Source organism: Mobula hypostoma, chromosome 7 (genome assembly GCF_963921235.1).
Source record: "Mobula hypostoma chromosome 7, sMobHyp1.1, whole genome shotgun sequence".
Classification (NCBI taxonomy): domain Eukaryota; kingdom Metazoa; phylum Chordata; class Chondrichthyes; order Myliobatiformes; family Myliobatidae; genus Mobula; species Mobula hypostoma.
The window spans coordinates 4,913,403-4,936,173 of record NC_086103.1 but is presented as its reverse complement, the minus strand read 5'-3'; the positions used below and the strand labels follow the sequence as shown (position 1 = coordinate 4,936,173).

The window sequence follows — 22,771 nt, the reverse complement described above, 5'->3', positions numbered from 1 at the left end:
GTCACAAAAAGCATCCTCCCCTCCATAGACCGTGTCTTCACTTCCTGCTGCCTCGAGAAAGCAGCCAACATTTTCAAAAACCCCAGCCACCCTGGTTATCTTTCCACTCCTTCCACCTTACCTCAGGCAAAAGATTAGAAAAAAACTTGTAATCACTTACCACCAGGCTCAAGAACAGCTTCTATCCTGATGTTATAAGACTCTTGAACAGACATCTTGTGAACTTCTGATCTTGTTTTCTATTTTGTTGTGGCCCTTGCGCCTCATTGTCCACCTGCACTGCATTTTCTCTGTAACTACAACACTACCTTCTGCATTCTTTTATTGCTTTCCCTTTATATTACCCCTTTGTACTTGATTTGAAATTATCTGTATACATGACTTGAAAAAACCAAGGCAATAACAAACCAATTAAGAAGTCTTTCAAATAGCCAACCCTAATTACTGCTTACATAACCCATTGCCAAAGTATGGATGACTTTGCAAGAACAGACTTCAGTGATCTTCAGTTATGTCAATAAGTGGACAGTTCACTTGAATACTTATTAGACAGGGTCAGTGATGACATCAAATTAAGCAGTGCAAATAGACCCACATTTATTCAAGTACAGTATCAAAAATTATTTCCTCTCCTTGGATAAAGAAGTCTCTGTGGTGACCAAACACGAGGAATTCTGCAGATGTTGGAAATTCAAGCAACACACATCAAAGTTGCTGGTGAACGCAGCAGGTCAGGCAGCATCTCTAGGAAGAGATACAGGACTAACAGGGATTGTACAAGAAAGCATTACCTGCCATGTATTACCTGACTGTCAGCAAGACTAAAAGTTCCTTCGGGAAAGGATGAGAAGAAATCTGCAATCTTCCTATGTGTTATGACTCAGCTCGTCACAAGATATTGCTGCTGGATTATCTGGGGGGGGGGTGATGGGATCTGCACTATTCATTGTTGAGCAGACGGAATGGAGCGCAGGAAGGCTCTTTGAGACTGTGGAGTGCATTCTAACTGGCTACATCACCGTCTGGTATGGGGGTGGGGGCGGGGGAGGTGACCAAGGCACAGGATCAAAATAAGTATGCAGAAAAGTTGTGAACGCAGTCAGCTCAGTGGGCACTACCTCACTACGTTCCTTTTCCTCTTTTTACACTGTTTAATTTAACTGTTCAATCTCCATTCAGAAATCGGATGGCAGAGGGGAAGAAGCTGTTCCTGGATCATTGACTGGGTGACTTCACGCATCTGTACCTCCATCCAGATGGTAGCAATGAGAACAAGGCATGACCTGGGTGACGGACGCCGCCTTTCTGAGGCATTGCTCCTGGAAGGTGTCGTGGATACTACAGAGGCTGGGCCCCATGATGGAGCTGGCTAAGTTTACAACTCTCTGCAACTTATTTCGATCTTGTGCAGTAGCCCTGCCGCTCCATACCAGACAGTGATGCAGGCAGATAGAATGCTCTCCAAGGTACAAAATAAATCTAATTAAATGTATGTGCAGTAGTTCCCATGGTGTCATCGTAATGAAATATAAACAGCACTCTGTTAAACATAGAACACTACAGCGTGGTATAACCCTTGGCCCACAATGTTGTGCCTATCTCTATAAACCTACTGCAGGAACATCTAACCATTCCTTCCAACACAGCCCATAACTTTCCATTTTCTTACATCCTTGTCCTTATAATATGAGTCCCTTAAAGATCCCTGATGTATTCTACTGCTTGATAATAGTGACATGTGATCTTGGGGATATGAAAGAACAGACTAACAAAAAAATACTTACTTCACGAATCTCAAAGCACTAGCGGTTCAGTCCCTGAGGACTATCATGACCAGAGTGGTGCATGTTGCATTTTGTCCAACCATGTGTTTCCTACATGCAAGTCCATGAAGCGTTCCTTCCCTTTCGCTCGGGATGGCAGGGTAGCAGAGAGTTAACACAATCACTTTACAGCATCAATAATCAGGATTCAATTTCCACCACGGCCTGTGAAGAGTTTGCTTGTTCTCCCTGTGACCACGTGTGTTTCCTCCGCACGCTCTGGTATTTTCCCACATTCCAAAGGCATACAGGTTAGGGTTAGAGGGCTGCGGGCATGCTATGTTAGCATAAGAAGCATTTGTGGGCTACACAGCACAACCCTCGCTGATTTGATATGATGCAAGTGACACATCTCCCTGTATATTTTGATATGCAGTACCGTGCAAAAGTCTTAGGCACCTCTGATTCTTTATATAGTTTCAGATGCTATGGCTTCCACAGCCCTGATCTCAACATCATCTAGACTATCTGGGATTACCTAGAAAGACAGAGACAGCCAAAGTCTGCAAAAAACTGTGGCAAATTCTCCAAGATGCTTGGAACAACCTACCAGCCAATTTTCCAATAAAACTGCACAACAGTGTATCTAAGAGAATTAATGGAGTTTTAGAGGCAAAGGCTGGTCACATCAAATATTGATTTGATTTACTGTTCTTTTTACTGTTTATTGCTCCTTCTAGTAATTTTTTTTGATATTTAGAAACTTTTCATTTCATTATTTTTGAAAGCGATTTCACTTTACAGGGTTGTTTTACGGGTACATAAGACTTTGCATAGTACCGTACATGTGACAAAGAAAGCCAATCTTTCTCTTCCATATTTAGACCTCATCTTGAGATCAGCAATTTGTTTTATTCAATGTTAATTTGAACACCTGCCAGTTATTAATAATGATAATTAGTCACGCATGTTGAAGTTACTGAATAAATATTGAATTTTATTTGTTCAGATTATGGGGGATTCGGGCATCATTAACAAGGCCAGAGTTTATTGTCCATCCTTAACTGCCCCTGTGAAAGTGGTGAGGAGCCACCTTCTTGAACCACTGAAGTCCTTCTGGTGAAGGTATTCCCATGATGGTGGACTCTGGAGCAGCAAGCAATCTGCTGGAGGAACTCTGAGGGTTGAGCAGCATCTGCAAGGGGAAAGGAATTGTCAACATTTCAGGATGAAACCCTGCAACAGGACACAAATATTGCTCAACGTGCTGAATTTGTCCAACAGATTGCTTTGATTTAGAGATACAGGCCCAACGAGCCCACGTTACCCAATTACACCCATGTGACCAATTAACCTACCACCCCGCACGTGTTGGAATGTGTGAGGAAACCGGAGCACTTGGAAGAAACCCACGTGCTTACGGACTCCATCCAGACAAAGGCAGATTTGAACTCTGGTCACTGGTGCTGTAATAGCATTATGCTATCATTTATGCTTTTCTCAAAACTACAGTAAGTTAATAACATATTTCATTGCTTGTCCATTGCCAGGGTGAGATTTAAGTTCAAGGGCAGAAGTTACTAGGTACCGGATGCCAACCCAGTAACTTAACCAATGGATGACCAGAGACAAGGCACTTCTGACAACTTATAAACCAATGGATGGATGCATGTCAACATGAGATATGTTGCTAATAGTTTCTGCATACGAATATATGAGATCTTGAGGTATCTTCATTGGGTGGATGAGGGAGGATGGTTTCTCTTGTGGAAATATCTCAAACTAGCAATCACTGTTAAAGAATAAACGATCAACTATTTAAGAAAGGTGAGGTAATTTTTTTTCTTCTAGATGGTCACAATTTTTTTTCTTTTTCTTATCCACCCTTGCACCTTTTGCCAGGAGTGTTATCTGTTTACTAATCCTTTTGCCACTGCAACTATACTCTCTGCTAAGATGCTGAGTCGATTTGCGTATCGCTGATTGAATCTCCCTGCATCCTGAAGGAGGATGAAAAATTCTCTGATTTCACCATGGAATTCATATCCAAACATTACAGAAATGGGTTTAATATCATTGGCATATGCCGTGAAATTTGTCGTTTTGCCATAGCAATAAAATCGCAATACATAATAATAAAACACATATAAATTACAATAAGGAATTTGTCTTAAAATAAATTAAATTAGCACAAAAAGAGCAAAAAAAAAGTGAGGTAGTGTACATGGGTTCATTGTTCCTTCAGAAAACTGACGGCAGAGGGAAGGAAGCGGTTCATAAAATGTTGAGTATCAAGCTCCTGTGCCTCCTCCTTGTAGGTAAAAATGAGAAGAGGGCAATGTCCTGGATCAGTCTCTGTGCAAGTCAATCCCTGAAAGTGTTGTGCCTAGGACCCAACGTAATGCTCCAGCTGTGGTTGACTAATTGAGGTTTATTATATCTTCTCCACTGTTGGATTGGACTGTAAACTCAGTGGCCACTTTATTAGGTACACCTGTACCCCTGCACGTTCATGCAAATATCTAATCAGCCAATTGTGGCAGCAACGCAATGCATAAAAGCATGTAGGTTCAGCTGTTTTTCAGACCAAACATCAGGATGGGGAAATGTGATCTAGCTGACTTTGACCGTGGAATGATTGGGGTGGATTGAGCATTTGAGAAACTGCTAATCTCCTGGGATTTTCAGGCACAATAGTCGAGAGTTTACAAAGAATGGTGCAAAGCACAAAAAATCTTCCAATGAGTGGCAGTTCTGTGGACAAAAACTCCTCGTTAATGAGAGAGGTCAGAGGAGAATGGCCGGATTGGATTCAAGCTGATGGGAACATAGAACATAGAATAGTACAGCACATTACAGGCCCTTCGGCCCACAATGTTGTGCTGACCCTCAGACCCTGCCTCCCATATAACCCCCACCTTAAATTCCTCCATATACCTGTCTAGTAGTCTAGGGAAGGTGACAGTAACTCCAGTAATCACGCGTTACAACAGCGGTGTTCAGAAGGGCAACGCTGAACGCACAGTCAGATGCCTCTTTATTTGAAACAGTATATTGGAAATCTAATAACATGGCCACTGAGTGTATAATTGTTATTTTCCATGGAGTTTAACTTTCTTAACTTGCTTGTTTGTACATTTATAATTGTCTATTTTCTGTGTTTTTAGTGGTTGCAGTCGCCTTTGAACCTTTCTAGAAAATTCTTAGTTTTTAGAGGCGGGAATTGTAACTCCAAAACATTAAACTAATTTAAAGCAAAAAGACGGAAGCCTAGAAGAGGATCTTAATTTGTTTTTTACTTTAGCAAGTCGTCACATATGATGCGGTAGCATCATGATGTACACAATTCACATAGTTTACATATTTACATAATTATTTATTTAAACAAACAAGAATGCTTAATCAAACAATATATTTACATTATCTGTAGGGTAATCTAACCTATCGCATGACAATCAAAATATTAATACACAACAAATATCACATTACTTGAATAGGGCTGTTTTATTGGTTAATTTAAGCACTGGAATTTGAATGGAATTTGCTGTTATCAGCAATCTGGTATAAGAGGACCAAATCGCATTGATGCCCTTTGTCTCTTTGTCCCTTTCTCCCCCTTGCCATTGGGCTCTGACTTTCCTATCTTCCTTTTTACCTTGATTCTTTGTTCTTGTCGTTAATAAAAATGGCGATAAGTAACAAGCTTTATGCCTCATTCTTGACAACTAAAGAACCTTGGATCAAAAACATCCTGACCCAACACTGCTTTAGGTTAAGAGCATCCCTCACTATCAAGGCAGATGTAATGTTCTGCTTTTTCATCTCTGACATCCCACCCGGCAAAAACTCATTTCAGGGAGGGAGCACCATCAATTTGCGGGAGACTCCCGGAACTTCCGGGAGAGGTGGGATGTCTGCAATAGAGTAGCTCCTTAGCAGCTAGCCAGCTAGTTTAAATAACGTTAGCTATGCTAATGAATGAATGACACCTGTTAAACTCACCTCAACATGTCTTTTACAGTCTTAACCCACCATGGGCAATAGAAAAGTCACTGTTGCAAACAGTGCAGTGAGCAACACTGTCATTATTTTTGACCCCTATTAGGCAGGGGTACACTTTAGTGTAGTCTGGGGTGATGTGTGTTTTATATATTTTTTTGGAACACTCTGCCATGGTGCTGTCTCGCTCTCTCTCTCTCTCTCTCTCTCTCTCTCTCGCGCGCGCACTCGCTCTCTCAAAAAAAAAGATTTCCGGGACATTGTAGATAATTTGCGGGCATCAGGGAGCTACTATTAATATGCGGGAGACTCCTGGAACTTCCGGGAGAGGTGGGATGTCTGCATACTGGTACAAAGACAAGGCAAGCTCTCTCACACACTCCACCAGAGTGAATACTGTCTCAATTGCTCATACAGTCTTAGGCACAAACAGAATACATAGCTAGGGTGCCTAAGACTTTTGCACATTACTGTACTTATCAATGTGGATCGGTGAGAGAGCATGTAAACCAGGTGGGTGTTGGGAATGGCGAGGGTGGAGCACCACAGGAGGGGTGCGGGACAAGTGGCTGAGAAGGAGCGTCAGGACAGAAGGTGCCGCGGGTGCAGATACATCCTGTCCAGGCAAGGTCAAGGTCATTTGATTCCAAACAACCGGTTTACTGATCGTTACGGAGTTCTCCCTGGTGCTTCCCGCTCCCTCCCCTCCCTCTTCCCCTTTCCCCACCCCTCTCCCTTCCCCCTTCCCCAACCACGATTCCCCTCTCCCTGCCCCCTTCCCACTCTCAGTCCACAACAGAGACCCATATCAGAATCAGGTTTATCATCACTCACATACATCATGAAATATGTTTTTTTATGGTAGCAGTACAGTTTCATACATAAAATTATTACAGTCTGTGCAAAAGTCTTAGGCACCCTAGCTATATATATATATATATATATATATATATATATATATATATGCCCCAGACTTTTGCACAGTACTGTATGCTTAATTTAATTGCTAAATTCACAAAAACAGATTGATTAATGTTGAAATCCAGAGACTAGAATGACTTCTTAAATTCAGAGTATAAAACTGAATGTGGAGTTAGAATTATAAGGACATTATTAGTGACAGTGGGATTACATAACTAAAAATTTTCAAATTTTAAGCGAGGTGCTTTGTAAGATGGCTGAAAACAATTGGTTCCATTTACTTGGTGCAGTTCAAGGAACAAAATAAAATGTGTCACCTCTCAATCTTTTTTATTTTAAAAACAAAGAATACAGTCATTATCCATTGCTGTGTGTCAGCTTGAAATACCGAGATCTGTTCTGACACCAGGGTTCTTACGTAAGAGTCATTTATCAGATGACTTGAAAACTACAGACGAGGTATTCGTTGCTGGATTCTCACAAGATACTTTGTCCAGGGTTGCCCTGCAATTTTTGGATGAATGCCTGAGATGTCACCTGTGGTCCCTTTGCCCACAAGCTACCCAATGGTCACCCATCATCCTGTCCAGGCCAGTCAGGAAACAGATCAGTTATACAATTGGATTATTTCATTTTTATATATGTTTATTTAGAGACTCTCTATATATTATGATTATCTTGTGAGTGTTAGGTATTTTTATATTTTATTTGGAACAGGTCTTTCTGGCCCAATCAGCTGCACTGCCTAGCAAACTACCAATTTATCCCAAGCCAAAGCATGGGGCAATTTACAAGGAACAATTAAGCTACTAACTCGTACGTCTTAGGACTGTGAGAGGAAACTGGAGTATGTAGAAAAGCTATGCAGTTCACTGCAAGAAAGTGCAAACTCCTTACAGACGGTGCCGGAATTGAACCCTGAACCTCAGAAATCCCCGAACTATAACAGAACCACACTAACCACAACACGACCGTGGCACAACTTTTTACTTCCCTGTCTCCAGTATTTTTAGAACAGCATAAAACTTTCAAAGGTATCTGTGAATCCCTTTGGTCTTAACCTCCATTTATCATCAGAAGTAACCCAAGACATGAGTCTTCTCTAGAAGTCTCCCAGGAGGGTTGACAAACGGACTCTCAGGAACCAGATTAGCTATTACAATACTTCAATTCACTGTCTCTCCCAGCTAACCAAGACATATTCTCTTCTTGCTGCTACCTCAGGACTCACACCTCAAGGTTCAGGAACAGTTACTACATCTCAACCATCTGGCTCTTAAGCCAAAGGGGATAACTTCACTCACCCCATCACTGAACTGCTCCCACAACCTATGGACTCCCTTTCAAGGACCCTTCATCTCAGGTTCTGGACACTTATTGCGTATTTTGTTATTATTAATCTTTCTTCTCCTTTTGTATTTGCTCAGTTTATTGTCTTTTGCACATTCGTTGTCTGTCTATTATGCTTCTTTGTACTTACTGTGAATGTCCGCAAGAAAACAAATCTCTGGGTTGTATATAGTGACATGTATGTACTTTGATAATAAGGTTACATTGAAGTTTGACTACAGTTTCAGCTGCACAACTAATACAGGTACTCTTATCCTTTAGATTTTTCTCTTCAGCAAACTTACTTCAGAAGCACGAAAGAAGAAAAGGATCTTTACACAAAGCACTGGAGGAACTCAGTAGGTCAGGCAGCATCTATGGAGCTAAATGGACAGCCAGCATTTTGAAGGTTCTCGACCCAAAATATTGACTGTCCATTTCTCACCACAGATGCTGAACTGTTGGGTTCCTTCAGTGCATTGTGTGTTGCTTTGGATTCCAACATCTGCAGTCTCTTGTATCTCTACAATTGAAAGGATGACTGGGCCACTTGGCCCCTCAAGCCTACATCAAGACTATAAGGCATAGGGCAGAATGAGGCCACTTGGTCCATTGAGCCTGCTCCACCATTCTATCAGGGCTGATTTATACATACACTGGCTGAAATGCCTGTGTCTCCTCTCTTCTCCTGTCCATGGTAACAGTTAAACTGCCATCTCCCTTCCACATCTTTATTCTCACCCCTACTATTTTTTCAACCCACATTGATCCTCTGGTCTTTTGTTGTTAAAGTACAGATTCTCACAAATACAAGAATCCATTCGTCACAAAGCCCACATCCCTGTCCCCCCCCGCTCTTTCTTTGTTATACTTTTATATAACTTTAAAAATTTGATTTTAAAGATATCTAATCTTCAAAATTTGCTGTTTGACAGCTCTCAAGGTTACAGGGCAGTGTGTTTAAAATGATTCATAATATAAAGTTCTGATTAAATAAATGTTCGCTAATCCTCCCTCAGCCTTGGTTAGGTACGTTGCGCTCTGGTCTGGCGTCATGGGTTCAGATTTCTCCGAACAGATGTAATTCAGGTGAAGGATTCTCGTGAAGTATTGAGAGAGTACTGTCGCCAATAAGGTGGTAGTGAACTGCGATTTGTTATTGAATGACAGTTAAGACCCAGGCACGTCACTGTGGTTCTGGAGTCACATATTGAGCAGACTAGATATTTTAAAGGAATCTGTTATTAATTTTCTGCTTATCATTACAGTCTTCAGCAATACAAAAAAGAAAAAAAATTAATTAGCTGAATTTAAATACCTCAGTGGGATTTGAACTCATGGTGCTTGTTAAAAAGCCCAAGTTGCTGGATTATCAGCTTAATAACATAACCACTAGCCTATTGTTATTATAAAATTAACCTTGTTAAGGCAAGGTATTAAACCTGGGCTCTATCTTTTGTTGGCATTAATGTTAGCATTCCAAAAATAAAGATTAACTTTATTTATCACATGTACATCGAAACATACAGTGAATTACGTCATTTTACGTCAAATCAAATCAGCAAGGATTTTGCAGGGCCGCCTATAAGTGTCAGCATGCTTTCAGTTCCAACATAGCATATCCATAACTCAAAAACTCCAACATGTAAGACATCGGAATGCATGAGGAAGCCAGAGCACCTAGAGGAAACCAATGTGGTCAAAGGGAGAATGTACAAACTCCTTACAGGCATATAACAAAGCAAAAATTAACAAGAAAATAAAGGATGAGGAAGATTTTAAAAACCTGGACGCCATAAGACCATAAGATTTAGGAGCAGAAGTAGGACATTCGGCCCATCGAGTCTGCTCCGCCATTCAATCATGGGCTGATCCACTTCATCCAGTCATCCCACTACCCTGCTTTCACCCAATACCCTTTGATGCCCTGGCTAATCAAGAACCTATGTATCTCTGCCTTAAATATACCCAACGCCTTGGGCTCCACAGCCGCTTGTGGCCACAAATTCCACAGATTTACCACCCTCTGACTAAAGTAATTTCTCCGCATCTCAGTTCTAAGAGAAAGCATCTAGAAGAATCATTAGCAGGGAAAAGATGGAATATGAAAGCAAGCTAGCAAACAATATCATAGTGGATAGTAAAAGCTTTTTTAAATATGTAAAAAATAAAACAGAGATGAGAGTGGATATAGGGCCACTAGAAAATGAGACCGGGGAAATAATAATGGGGGAAAAGGAGATGGCAGACAAATTAAATGAGTACTTTTTTATCAGTCTTCACTGTGAAAGACACTGGCAGTGTGCTAGATGTTGAAAGGTGTGAGGGAAGAGAAGTGAGTGCAGTTACTATTACAAGGGAGAAGGTGCTCAAAAAGCCGAAAGACCTAAAGGTACATCAGTCACCCCGAACCAGATGAACTACACCCTAGGGTTCTGAAAGAGGTCATGGTAGAGATTGTGGAGGCATTAGTAATGATCTTTCAAAAATCATTAGACTCTGGCATGGTGCCAGAAGACCAGAAAATTGCAAATGTCACTCCACTATTAAAGAAAGGAGGAACGCAGCAGAAAAGAAATTATAGACCAATTAGTCTGATCTCAGTGGTTGGGAAGATGTTGAGTCAATTGTTAAGGACGAGGTGATGGAGTACTTGGTGACATAGGACGAGATGCAACAAAGTCAGCATGGTTTCCTTCAGGGAAAATCTTGCCTGATGACCCTGTTGGATTTCTTTGAGGAGATTACAAGTAGAATAGATAAAGGGGATGCAGTGGATGTTGTATATTTGGACTTTCAGAAGGCCTTTGACAAGGTGCCACACAAAGCTGCTTACCAAATTAAGAAGAGCCCATGGTATTGCAGGAAAGACCTCACCTTGAGTACTGAGAACAGCTTTGGGTTCCTCATCTGAGAAAGGATGTGCTGGCATTGGAGAGGGTTCAGAGAAAGTTCACAAGCTGGGAATGAAAGGGTTATCATATGAGGAACATTTGATGGCTCTGGGTCTGTACTCGCTGGAACTTAAAAGGATGAGGGGGGATCTCATTGAAAGCTTTCAAATGTTGAAAGGCCTAGACAGAGCAGATGTGGAAAAGATGTTTCCCGTGCTAGGGTTTTCTAGGACAAGGGGCTACAGCCTCAGGATAGAGGGGCTTCCATTTAAATTAGATGTGCGGAGAAATTTCTTGAGCTTGATGGTGGTGAATTTGTGGAATTTGTTACCACTGGCAGCTGTGGACGCCAGGTCGTTGGGTGTATTTAAGGTAGAGCTTGACAGATTCTTGATTGGACATGGCATCAAAGGTTACGGGGAGGAGGCCAGGGAGTGGGGCTGAGGAGGGGGACAAAAGGATCAGCCATGATTGCATGGTGGTGCAGACTCGATGGGCCAAATGGCCTAATTCTACTCCTATGTCTTATGGTCGCACAATTACCCCCATGTGACCAATTAATCTGCTAACCTGCACGTCTTTGGAATGTGGGAGGAAACCAGAACACCGAAAGGAAACTCTGTGGACAACTGATAGTGAGTGGAGTTTATCCTGGGTTACTGGCGCTGTAATAGTGTTGCACTACCATGGCAACCCTGATTTAATTGAAGTTTTGTCTGTGAGTTTGACATGCTCCCACATATCTCAGCTTGTCCCCCTTTCGTCTCCCTCAGAACCTCAGGCACTCCAATAACATCATCCAACATTCTTCTGCCAATGGGAATACAACAACCTGCTCAGCCCTTTTCATACACTTTATGGACATATTCATGGTCTTCTGCTGCTTCAAGTTTTGGCAGGTTGTGCATTCAGAGATGCTCTTCTGCACACCACTGTTGTAACGTGTGGTTATCTGAGTTAGTGTCGCCTTCCTGTCAGCTTGGACCCGTGTGAGTATTCTCCTCTGACCTCCTTCAATAACAAGCTGTTTCCACCAACAGAGCTGCCACTCACTGGATGCGGTTTGTTTCTTGCACCATTCACTAGAGCAGGGGTTCCCAGCCTTTTTTTATGCCATGGACCAACACCATTTAGCAAGGGGGTCTGTAAACCCCAGGTTGGAAACCCCCACTCTACAGAATGGTGTGGATGGAAATTGCAGGAGATCAGCAGTTTCTGAGATACACAAACCACCCCATCTGGCACCAACAGTCATTACACTGTCAATGTCACCTTGATCACATTTCTTCCCAAGTCTGAAGTTTGGTCTGAAAAACTGAACCTTTTGACTATTTCTGCATGTTTTTTTGTGCAGATATTTGCACACAGGTGTGCAGGTGTACCTAAAACGTGGCCACTGAGCGTATTTCAATATGGGGCGCCACTGCAGTGGGACGGTTAGTGCGACACTGTTACAGCTTTGGCGTCAGAGTTTGCATTTCATTTCCGGTGTTATGTGTAAGGAGTTTGTACTTTCTCTCCGTGATCTCATGGGTTTCCTCAGAGTCCTCCGGTTTCCTCCCATAGACCAAACACATATCCGTAGGTAGGTAAATTGGTCAATGTAAATTGACCTGTGATTAGGCTAGGATTAGCGAGGTTACTGGGCAGTATGGCTCATTTGGTCGGAGGCCTGTTCTACATTGTATCTCTAAATAAATTAATTGATTAACATTTTGTCCTAAGTAAAAAGCTAATGAACCTTCTCCGCACAGTCTATTATTCGAACAACTGTTCTCAGTGGAGGCCAAAATTGTATGCAGTAATCTAGGGTCTTGCCAGGCCTTGTTATAATGCATGAGATTTTCCTTGCTGTTTTTCCTCATACTCCTTACAACAAAGGCTATCATGTCTTTAGCCTTCCTGATGACATGCTCTGTGTTCCAACAAATGCACTGAAGGCCACAGCACCAGGCATGGCAGCTACAGATCAAGCTCTGGTGAATGGAATTAGATGAACCTGGTTGCCTGTACAAACCTTCGTGCCTGTGATGATGTTGGTTTTCATTCTACTTGCACTCACTGATAAGAAGAAGAGGAAGGGCGGAGGGGTCTGTTTCAGTCATGGTCTTAGAACACTACAGCTCTGAAACAGGCCCTTCGGCCCATTTAGTCCACACCGAACTGCCTTATTTTATTTTATTGAGATAAAGTGCAGAATAGGCCCTCCCGGCCCTTTGAGCCACGCACCCAGCAACCCCTGACTTAACCCTAGCCTAATCACAGTACAGTTCACAATAACTAACTAACCCACTAACCAGAAGAAACCGGAGCACATGGAGAAAACCTACATTTTCCACAGGGTACTGTATGGACTCCTTACAGATGACATCAGAATTAAACTTGGAACTGCGATGCCCCAAGCTGTAATAGCGTCATGCTAACTGCTATGCATCCGCAGTGCCTCATTAATCTGCCTTGTCCCATCAACCAGCTCCTGGATCATAGCCCTCGAAACCCCTCCCAGCCAAATATCTCTTCAATGTTAAAATCAAAATTTAGTGAATTGGGTGCTGTACTAATGGCTAGGCTTCAGAAATGGTTTGTCATATGAACATCGAGTTCATTAAAGGTTCCTTTCAATAGACCTCTCAATCTGAGACTTATTCATTGAAATACAAGTGACCAAAATGTTCACTCCTTTCTAAAGATTGTACTATAATAGGCAGTAACCAATTAGAACGAGATTCCATGTTCTGATCATTTATACTTCAAAAGATTTTATGCATCTCTGCCCAATTCAATTTTTTCTTCTCTCTCATGTATGTAGATTCTTCAGCATTGAAAGCCAAATGTGGTCCTGTTAACCATTTCACCACCACCTACCCTACTTTATGCTTCTCTGCTTGACTTAACCTGCTTTCCAAGTCCTGTAAGGATAATCAAAGTGCTGTATCACCAGGCTTTTATAGTGCTGTTCTTGAACTCATACCCTTGAATAACAAAGTCCAACACCCTTGACCGTTCCCACCCACCAGTCTTCACCAATCACCTTCCTGCTAGCCTAATCCCCCTCCTCCCACCTTATTATTCTGATGTCTTCCCACTTCCTTCTCAGTCCTGAAGAAGAGTCTCAGCCTAAAACATCGACTGTTTATTCATTTCCATACATGCTGCCTGATCTGCTGTGCTCCTCCAGCATTTTGTGCATGTTGCAACACACCATATGCCTTCTTAACAACAACATCAACTTAACACAGCAACTTTGTGGGATCTATAGATGTGGACATGTGCTAGGGGTGGTGGTACTGGCAGATACATTAAGGACATTTATAAAACATACATGGGCGATAGAAAGTGAAGTGTTAGGATAGAAAAATGTAGGAGGAAAGGGTTAGATTGATCTTGGAGTAGGTTAAAGATCAACACAACATCGTGGGCAGAAGGGACTGTACTATACTCAAATGTTCTATGTTCTATGATAGAGGAGCTCCAATTGCAAGCTGCAAATTGTTAATCTACATTTATTGACACAAGGTTTTTCAGAAGTCAACAATGAAGCATAGAAATTGTGATTACCGACATCTAATTAAATGTTACAAGAATGAAGAACAAATAAAGATGAGACAAAGGGAAAAAGGTCAGGGTCATCTCATACTCAGGCTAGAGATAATCAAAACTAGTGATAACAATTAACCTATAAAACAGACAGAGTCAGTGCTCAAAGTTTAAAATTCAAAGTTCAAAGTATTTTTTTCTAATTAAAGCAATATATGTCACCATATACGACCGTGAGATTGATTTTCCTGAAGGAATACTCTGCAAATCTATAGAATAGTAACTATAACAAGATTACTGAAAGGTCAAGTGACGTGCAGAAGACAAAAAGCTGTGCAAACACAAGCATAAATAGATAGCAATAAATAACAAGAATGTGAGATATAGAGTCCTTAAAGTGAGATCGTTGGTTGTGGGAATATTTTAATGATGGGGAAAGTGAGTGTACTTATCCCCTTTTATTCAAGAGCCTGATAGCTGAGGGGTAGTAACTGCTCTCGAACCCAGTGGTGTAACCCTTGAAACTCCTTTTGTTTTATTTATTTAGATACAGCGCAGAATAGGCTCTTCCACTCCTTTGAGCCATGGTGCCCAGCAAACCCCCAGTTGAACCCTAGCCTAATAACGGGACAATTTACAATGACCAATCGACCTACCATCCAGTATACCTTTGGACTGTGGGAGGAAACCGGAGCACCCGGAGGAAACCCACGTGGTCACAGTGAGAACATCCAAACTCCTTACAGGCGATGGCAGGAACTGAAGCCAGCTCGCTGGTACTGCAAAGTGTTGTTCTAACCATTACACTACTGTGCTGCCCTTGTACCTGCAGAAGCTTCCAGAAAAATACAGAATCAGCTATATTATAACAACGGGAAAATGTACTGAATGACTATATGAATGTAGGTGACTGTATGAATATACTAGCAAACATGGCAGAAGATAAACTATAAGGAACGACAAATCTCAGGGTTGTATACCACATACATACTTTAAAAATAAATGTACTTTGAATCTTTGAAAAATTAGAAAAATAGAAATTCTACTCCCTAACCCAACAATATGATGGGGACTTCCCCACATAATTATGAGAGGCAGCCATTTCGGACATCGCAAGCACACACTCGACATACAGGACTGCTTTAGTATTAAAATTAGACAAGCAATGCTTTGTTAAAGGGGCAGAGCTGAAACCTTTAAAACCTCACGTGATCTTTATTTCACAGAGGCTGCTGTGAACTACAACACTGAGAAAACGGGGAGTACAGATGCGAGATTATTTCTCTGTTGGCACGCACCACACCAAGAGCAGGTCAGCACAAAGAAAGCGTACAAGGCCCTTTGCCATTCAGGGCTGATCAGCTACGACAGCATCTCATGTACCAGAAGAGGCACTGGTTTAAAAATGAGTTCTTAAAGTAGGAAGGATAGCTTTCCAATGAACGTGATTACAGTAAAAATAACCTATATTTAGAACTATAATATCCAATTACACTTATATTTCAGTTTACATTACATAATACTGTTGTACGGTAGCGGGGTGGAAATACGTCTCTTCCATGTAAGATGTTAGACACAGCTTTCCTCCGCTAACCTGCAGGTCACCCTTGGGCAAGGTGCAGCCCCTGCTTAGACCCCAGATCTGGGTCACACGAGGCCATGGAATCAGGTGGTAGATGGTCATATGAGCAGCTGGTGCATATTAGTCCTGGTTAGGCCACTGACACCAGACAGACAACCTCTGAGGTGTATTGATAATGGCTGGGGTCCACCGTCTTGTAAAGACACAGCCAAGGAGATGAGAACGACAAACCACTTCCGTAGAAAAATTTGCCAAGAACAATCATGGTCACATCATATGATACGGCACATAACGAATGAATATAGCTGTAATACTCAATACAATAAGCAGAAAACATTAATCAGAGTGCACTTGGTGTAACGAATGCAGTTCTATTTGACCTGTTATAGGGAGGACGCAGACACTGTGCAGATAGTTCAGGAGAGGTTTACAAGTATACTGCTTGGATTAGAGGGTATGAGCTGAGAGGAAAGGTAGAACAAACTTGGCTTGTTCTCCCAAACTTGGGATTGATGAATCTCAAGGTTGTTATGGTATAGATGCTTTGATATTAAATATACTTTGAACTTTGAATTAAAGCTTCGGAGGCTGGGGACAAACCTGACAGTTTTTTTCGCAAACACGAGGAAATTTGCAGATGCTGGAAATTCAAGTAACACACACAAAATGCCAATGGAATGCAGCAGGTCAAGAAGCATCCATAGTTCTGACAAAGGGTCTCAGCCCGAAGCGTCGACTGTACCTCTTCCTAGAGATGCTGCCTGGCCTGCTGCGTTCACCAGCAACTTTGATGTGTGTTGCTTGAATTTCCAGCATCTGCAGAATTCCTGTTACATACCAGAGGACATGCTTTTAAGGTTATGGGCGGGGTGAAATGATTAAAGGTGACATATAAGTGTTTTTTTTATGCAGATAGAATGGTGGGTGCCTGGAAGGTATGAGCAGGGGCAGAAGTGAAAGGAGACAGTTTGATGGAGCTTAAAAAGTTTTTAGATAAACCCATGAATATGAAGGCAATGGAGAGATATGGATGATACAAAGGAAGAAGATATTTAGTATAAATTGAAATCAAGAGCGACGAAATATTATTTAGTCATGGGCATCACTGGCAACCAATTATTCTCAAGAAGATGGTAGTGTATTGCTTTCTTATATCATAATGGTCCTTCTAAAAGAGCACTTCTATGGAGAAGAGAAGACAAGAATTTGGGCTCAGTAATGTCAACAAACTTCGTCACAAGGATAATCTATAACGCTTTGATTATTTACTTCTGGTAATCAATTACCAATGTTTGATAACGTATTAAATTATTTATTTAATTCTGGTAGCCCCTAATGCAAACCATTCACCAACTGGGAGGCGATAATTTTTGGAAATAGCCAACACAATAATCTCGACTTGAACCTAGATCTTGGTTTGCAGAATGCAATTATGGTTTTTATTTCAACTATATTCTGTTTTTGCTTAGGGTTACAATAAAAGCAAATGCAAACAAGCGTGCCAATGACTCTCAGTACTATCACCTTCAGTGGTGGACCAGAACTGAAAGCGAGATGAACAGTTTTTTTTCTCAAATATGTAGCAATAAAAGTAGCTAATCACAGATACGAGCAACAAACAATGCACTGGACCAAACAGGAGCCTGAGTTTGTGAATCTTTGTAAGTCTGCTAGGGACGTCACGGCCTGGTGTCTGTGTGGAGGCTAAGGCTGAAGTAATTGACCTGTCCAGGAGTTAAAGGACGGTGTACATCGGCTGGGAGAGAGAGAGGGAGGGAGGAATGGGGCTCGTTTCGCTGTTGTTTTGTCGGTTGTTGTGTTTGGTGTTGCTCGGCTGAGCATAGTGGGCGTGCTATGTTGACGTTGGAATTTGAGGTGAAACTTGCGGGTGCCCTCACCACATCTCGGAGTGTGTTTGCTGTTCCGGTTTGAGATGGCACTGGTGAAGCACAGCGACGACTTGCTGGCAGAAAACACAACTATTAACTACTTCTTTTGTCACACATTGCCTCAGAAATGATCACTGCGATCAATAGCCTGTAACTTCCTTCTCGGAGTTCATTTTTTGAACTGGTTGTACGACCTGGTATTCTAGCGGTGTGAACTGAAGTCTCGAGGTACGGATGGTTGTTGTGTGGCGGATGTGGGCCGAGTGGAGGCAGTGGGCCCAGGCTTGAGAGTAGGAAGAGAGCCAATGTTTGCCCATTGCCAGAGCAGACTTGGGGGAGATTCGAACTGGCAGAACCGAGGCAAGACAGAGTTGCGACAACGGAGTTCGGGCCGGAGAGTGTATCGAAGCAATAGCGCCAGGTCCAAGACAGGTGAACAACCTGGGGCTTGGTCTATTTAAGTACCAGGCCAGAGTGAAAAGGTTAGGGTACTGGGGCCAGAGGAAAGGGGTGGGCCAGTGTTCAGCCCGCTGCCCCATGAATTTTACTCGTCTCTGCGCTGAACTGAGGCTGTGGCCTGAAACAGCCCCCTGGACCAGCTGCAGATGACTGGCTTCGAAGCTGTGGACTCATTATCATGAACTTCAGTTCTGAATGTTCTGAGATGCTGCCTGGCCTGCTGCGTTCACCAGCAACTTTGATGTGTGTTGTCTGAATGTTATTTGTCTACTTTTATTGTTCACATGATCTGTTTTTTTCCCGTACATCGGGTGTTGGACGGTCTTTTTTTTTAATAAGTTCTATTGGGGTTCTTTGTTTTGTGGCTGCCTGTAAGGAGACAAAGCTCAAAGTTGTATATAGTATACGTGCTTTGATAATAAGTGCACTTTGAACCTTGTTAACGCAAATGACACATCACTATATGTTGCGATATACATGTGATAAAAACTCCAAAGTAGAATTTTCTCCATTGTGTGGAGGAAAGGAATTGCCGACGTTTGGGGTCAAAAACTGCATTAGGATGTCGACAGTTCCTTTTCCCCAACAGGCACTGATCAATGACCTGAGTTCCTCCAGGATATTGGCTGTTGTTCCAGATTCCAGCATCCGCAGTCTCTCGTGTCTCCATGACAAATTGGCATGGTAGCGTAGCGGTTAGCACAACACTATACTGTACTGGCGACCCAGTTTCAAATCCCACTGCAGCCTGTAAGGAATTTGTGTGTACTCCTTGTGACTGTGCGGGCTTTCTCCAAGTGCTTCACTTTCCTCCCACAGTCCAAAGATGTATCGTATCGGCTGGTAGGTTAATTGGTCATTGTAAATTGTCCCATGATTAGGCTAGGGTTAAATCAGGGGATTGCTGGGTGGTGTGGCTTGAAGGGCCAGAAGGGCCTATTTCACGCTGTACCTCAATAAATAAATTAATTAAATAACCCATGCCTCATCTCGGTGATTCAGTAAGTCCACGAAAATTGAGCCAAATTAGATCTCACCAGCTCCTTTGTCTGATCTTGAGGCATGACACAGCTCTCAGCTCACCAGTCCTCCAAGATCACTTAGGAGTCATTAATCTCCAGGATTTAAATTTAAACAATGTAAAATTTATTTTGTATGACCTGTTTTGATAATTAACAAATAATAATATCTGCCAGAGTGAAAATGTAAGACTGCTTGGCGGACTCTCACAGGGTGTTGATGGGACTATGAGAAAATACAACATGGAAGTTACAAATATCTTTTGATCTTTTTATGACTAGTTTTTCCACTCTATCTCAGTACATGTGACAGTAATAAACCAATTTAGCTATTAGTCATAAAGCTTAGGCCTTTACTAAACCTGTACCTTTCCTGTTGAAGATTGTGCTGCTGCTCCTATTTCTCAGAATGAGATTTTCTGAGAGACATTCAGCCAGTCCAGAAATGAGCAGCGTCAGGAAGCAGTTGGCACAATGCCATAATCACCTGCTGCCTGTTGTTTCCTGGCTGCAGCACAGTGGGCAACGTGCATTACAAAGCAACTCTTCCACGGTGCCATTAAATTTGATTTGTTTTATGTATTTATTGAGATACAGCGTTGAATCAACCCTTCCAGCCCTTTGAGCCGCACCACCCATGAACCCTCAGGTTAACCCTAACCTAATCACCGGACAATTTACAATGACTAAATAACCTACCAACCAGTACGTCGTTGGATGGTGGGAGGAGGCTGAAGCACCCAGAGGAAACTCACATGGTCATTGGGAGATCGTGAAATGGCAGGATTTCATAGGTGGAGGAAATCTGCCTCCTTTAATATGTCTGGGCTCTTGCACATAACTTGCCTCTCAAACCCGGATCAGGTGTCAGGCTCCCTCTAACATGACCCAGTTGTTAGTAGCAAAATGCATAAAACATACTGTCTGAGCAACCAAGAAAAGATGAGACATCCTGGCCTTATGAGCACTGACAATCTTGTAGGAACAATTGTGGTACAAAGGCCAAGAATTAGGCCAGAGGTTCATTCTCAAAGCTATCCCCAAGGCAGCCGGTTCTCTTATGATACATTTTCCTTCCCTTCAGACCAAGCTCAGACTGTCTGTTCTGGCTGTTGTTCAGTTATCCCTACTCATGAACCATCTTCTTTGCTCTCACCTGTACCAGCAGTTGAATGCTACTGCTGATATTGTTCATTTTTCTCTCATTGTACAGACAGAGTTAATCGACAGTGCTGTAAGAGGAAGGGAGGTGGGCTTGCTGTGCTTATGAACAACAGATGGTGCAATCCTGGTCACATTTCTGTGAAAGAACAAATCTGCAGTCCAGACATCAATCTGCTTGCTGAGAGTCTGTATCTGTTTTATCTACCGCACAAGGTCAACCACGCTAAATTGCTTGTTGTCTACATTCCGCCTTCCTGACGCAGTCCCGATGCTGCGTGTGACATCATACACACTACTATCGCAAGACTCCAGATTCAACACTCCAATATGCTCATTGCAGTACTGGGAGACTTCAATCCCTACCCACCTTCCATCAGTTTGTCAAGTGTCATACAAGAGAAAACAAAACACTGGATCTCTTGTGTGCAGATGTTAAAGATGCATACAGCTCCACAACTCTTCCCCCAACTTGGAAGATCAGATCACAACCTGGTTCACCTCATGCTCTTGTATAAGTACAGCATCAGCTAGCTTTCACCAAAATAGTAAAGAAATGGTCTCCAAAGGCCATCAAAGCCTTGAAGGGCTGCTTTGAGTTTACTGCTGGAATGTGCTTGTGAACCATATGGAGAGGACATTAATGGACTCACTAATTGCATCATTGGCTACTTCACCTTCTGTGTGGACACTGTAATTTCATCAAGGACTGTTTGTGGCTTCCCTAACAACAAACCATGGATCACCAGTGATCTAAAGGCTGTTCTCAACCACAAAAAGAGAGCCTTTAGATTAAAATAGAGGGAGGAACTGAAACATGTGCTAAAGGAGAAGATCAAGGTGGGTAAAGAGGAATACAGGAGAGAGTTGGGGAACAGGCTTGGGCAGAGTAGCACTTGGGAGATGTGGAGAGACATGAAGAACATCACTGGCTTCAATCAGCCTAACTGTACAGCCTCAGAATGCAGCTGTGGATGGGCTAATGAGAACCAATTCTTCAATTGCCCTCCTCTTCACAACCCCTTCAGCACACCTGTCCAGGTGCCGAGGCACCCAATGCCTCCTCAGCACCAATGCCTCTTCTCCTTCTTCCTCCCCATCCAGTTCAACACATGGATGAACAACACAGGCTACGTCTACATTCCCTCCTTGCCCTGCACCTATCATCCACACCTCCATATACCAACTGCTGAAGTCCCAATATTCACCAAACAACATCATGTGCGGTTTCGGTCTCGTCCTAGCTCACCTCTGACCTCTGGTCAGATCAGCCCCCCAGTCCAATGCAGTTTGCCCACCAGGAGCACATTGGAGTCAACAGTGTTGTCATGAACCTGCTGAACTGGATAAACAGGGCAGCATTGTGAGGATCATGTTTTTCTGATTTCTCAAGTGCAACCCTCATTGCAGGGGGTAAAGCTCTGTTCAATGCAGATCGGCATTCCCATTGTATCCTGCATTGTAAACCTGACTGGCAGATCACAGTCTGTGTGGCTTCAGAGCTGCATGTCAGACTGGGGCCCCACAGGGGACTGCATTGGCTCCCTTCCTGTTTACCCTGTATACCTCAGCAATAGTTCGGTGTATAAAGGAAAGATGGGACGATGAATCCTGGTGAAGGACTTTGTCAAATCCTACAAGCTGAGTCATCTGCAGCTCAACATTAGTAAGACAAAAGAGATGGTGATGGACTTTAGGAAGACCAAGCTTGCCTTGTTCCCTGTCTCCCTGTTACTATTGACATTAATGTGGTGAGGACCTACAAGTACCTGGGAGTGCACCTGGATTACGGATTTGAGTGGAGCCCTAACACAGAGGCTATGTATAAGAAGGGCCAGAGTCGCCTTTACTTCCTGAGGAGACTGAGGTCCTATGGAGTACGTGGGCTTCTCCTTCATATGTTCTAGCAGTCTGTTGACAACAGTACAATTTTCCTACGCAGTGGTGTGCTGGGGCAATGGCATCCACATGCGCGATGCCAACAGGCTCAATAAACTGATTAGAATGGCTGGCTGTTACGGGAGTCGAACTGGACACACTGGAGGCTGTGGTAGAACAAAGGACCATGCAGAAAATCCTGGCAATACTGGACAATGCTTCTCACCCTCTTCATGCCACCTTGGCTGAACAGAGGAGCACTTTTAGTAATAGACTAAGACAATTGTGCTGCTCCAAAGAACGCTATACGAGGTCATTCTTACCCTCGGCCATTAGGCTC

At 42.6% G+C, this 22,771-nt stretch overlaps 1 protein-coding gene across 5 annotated transcripts in view; it reads right to left on the bottom strand.

The window, feature by feature from the left end:
• The window catches only part of LOC134349117 (protocadherin-1-like), a 524,282-nt gene that overhangs the window by 468,604 nt on the left and 32,907 nt on the right, over positions 1–22,771 (bottom strand). The window contains exon 3 of one of the 5 annotated variants that reach the window (XR_010018591.1): positions 1,785–2,958. The exons of the other annotated variants lie outside the window; for them this stretch is intronic. The gene's annotated coding sequence lies outside the window, so the exon portion shown is untranslated. The remainder of the gene's footprint in view (positions 1–1,784; positions 2,959–22,771) is intronic. 5 annotated transcript variants of the gene reach the window in all.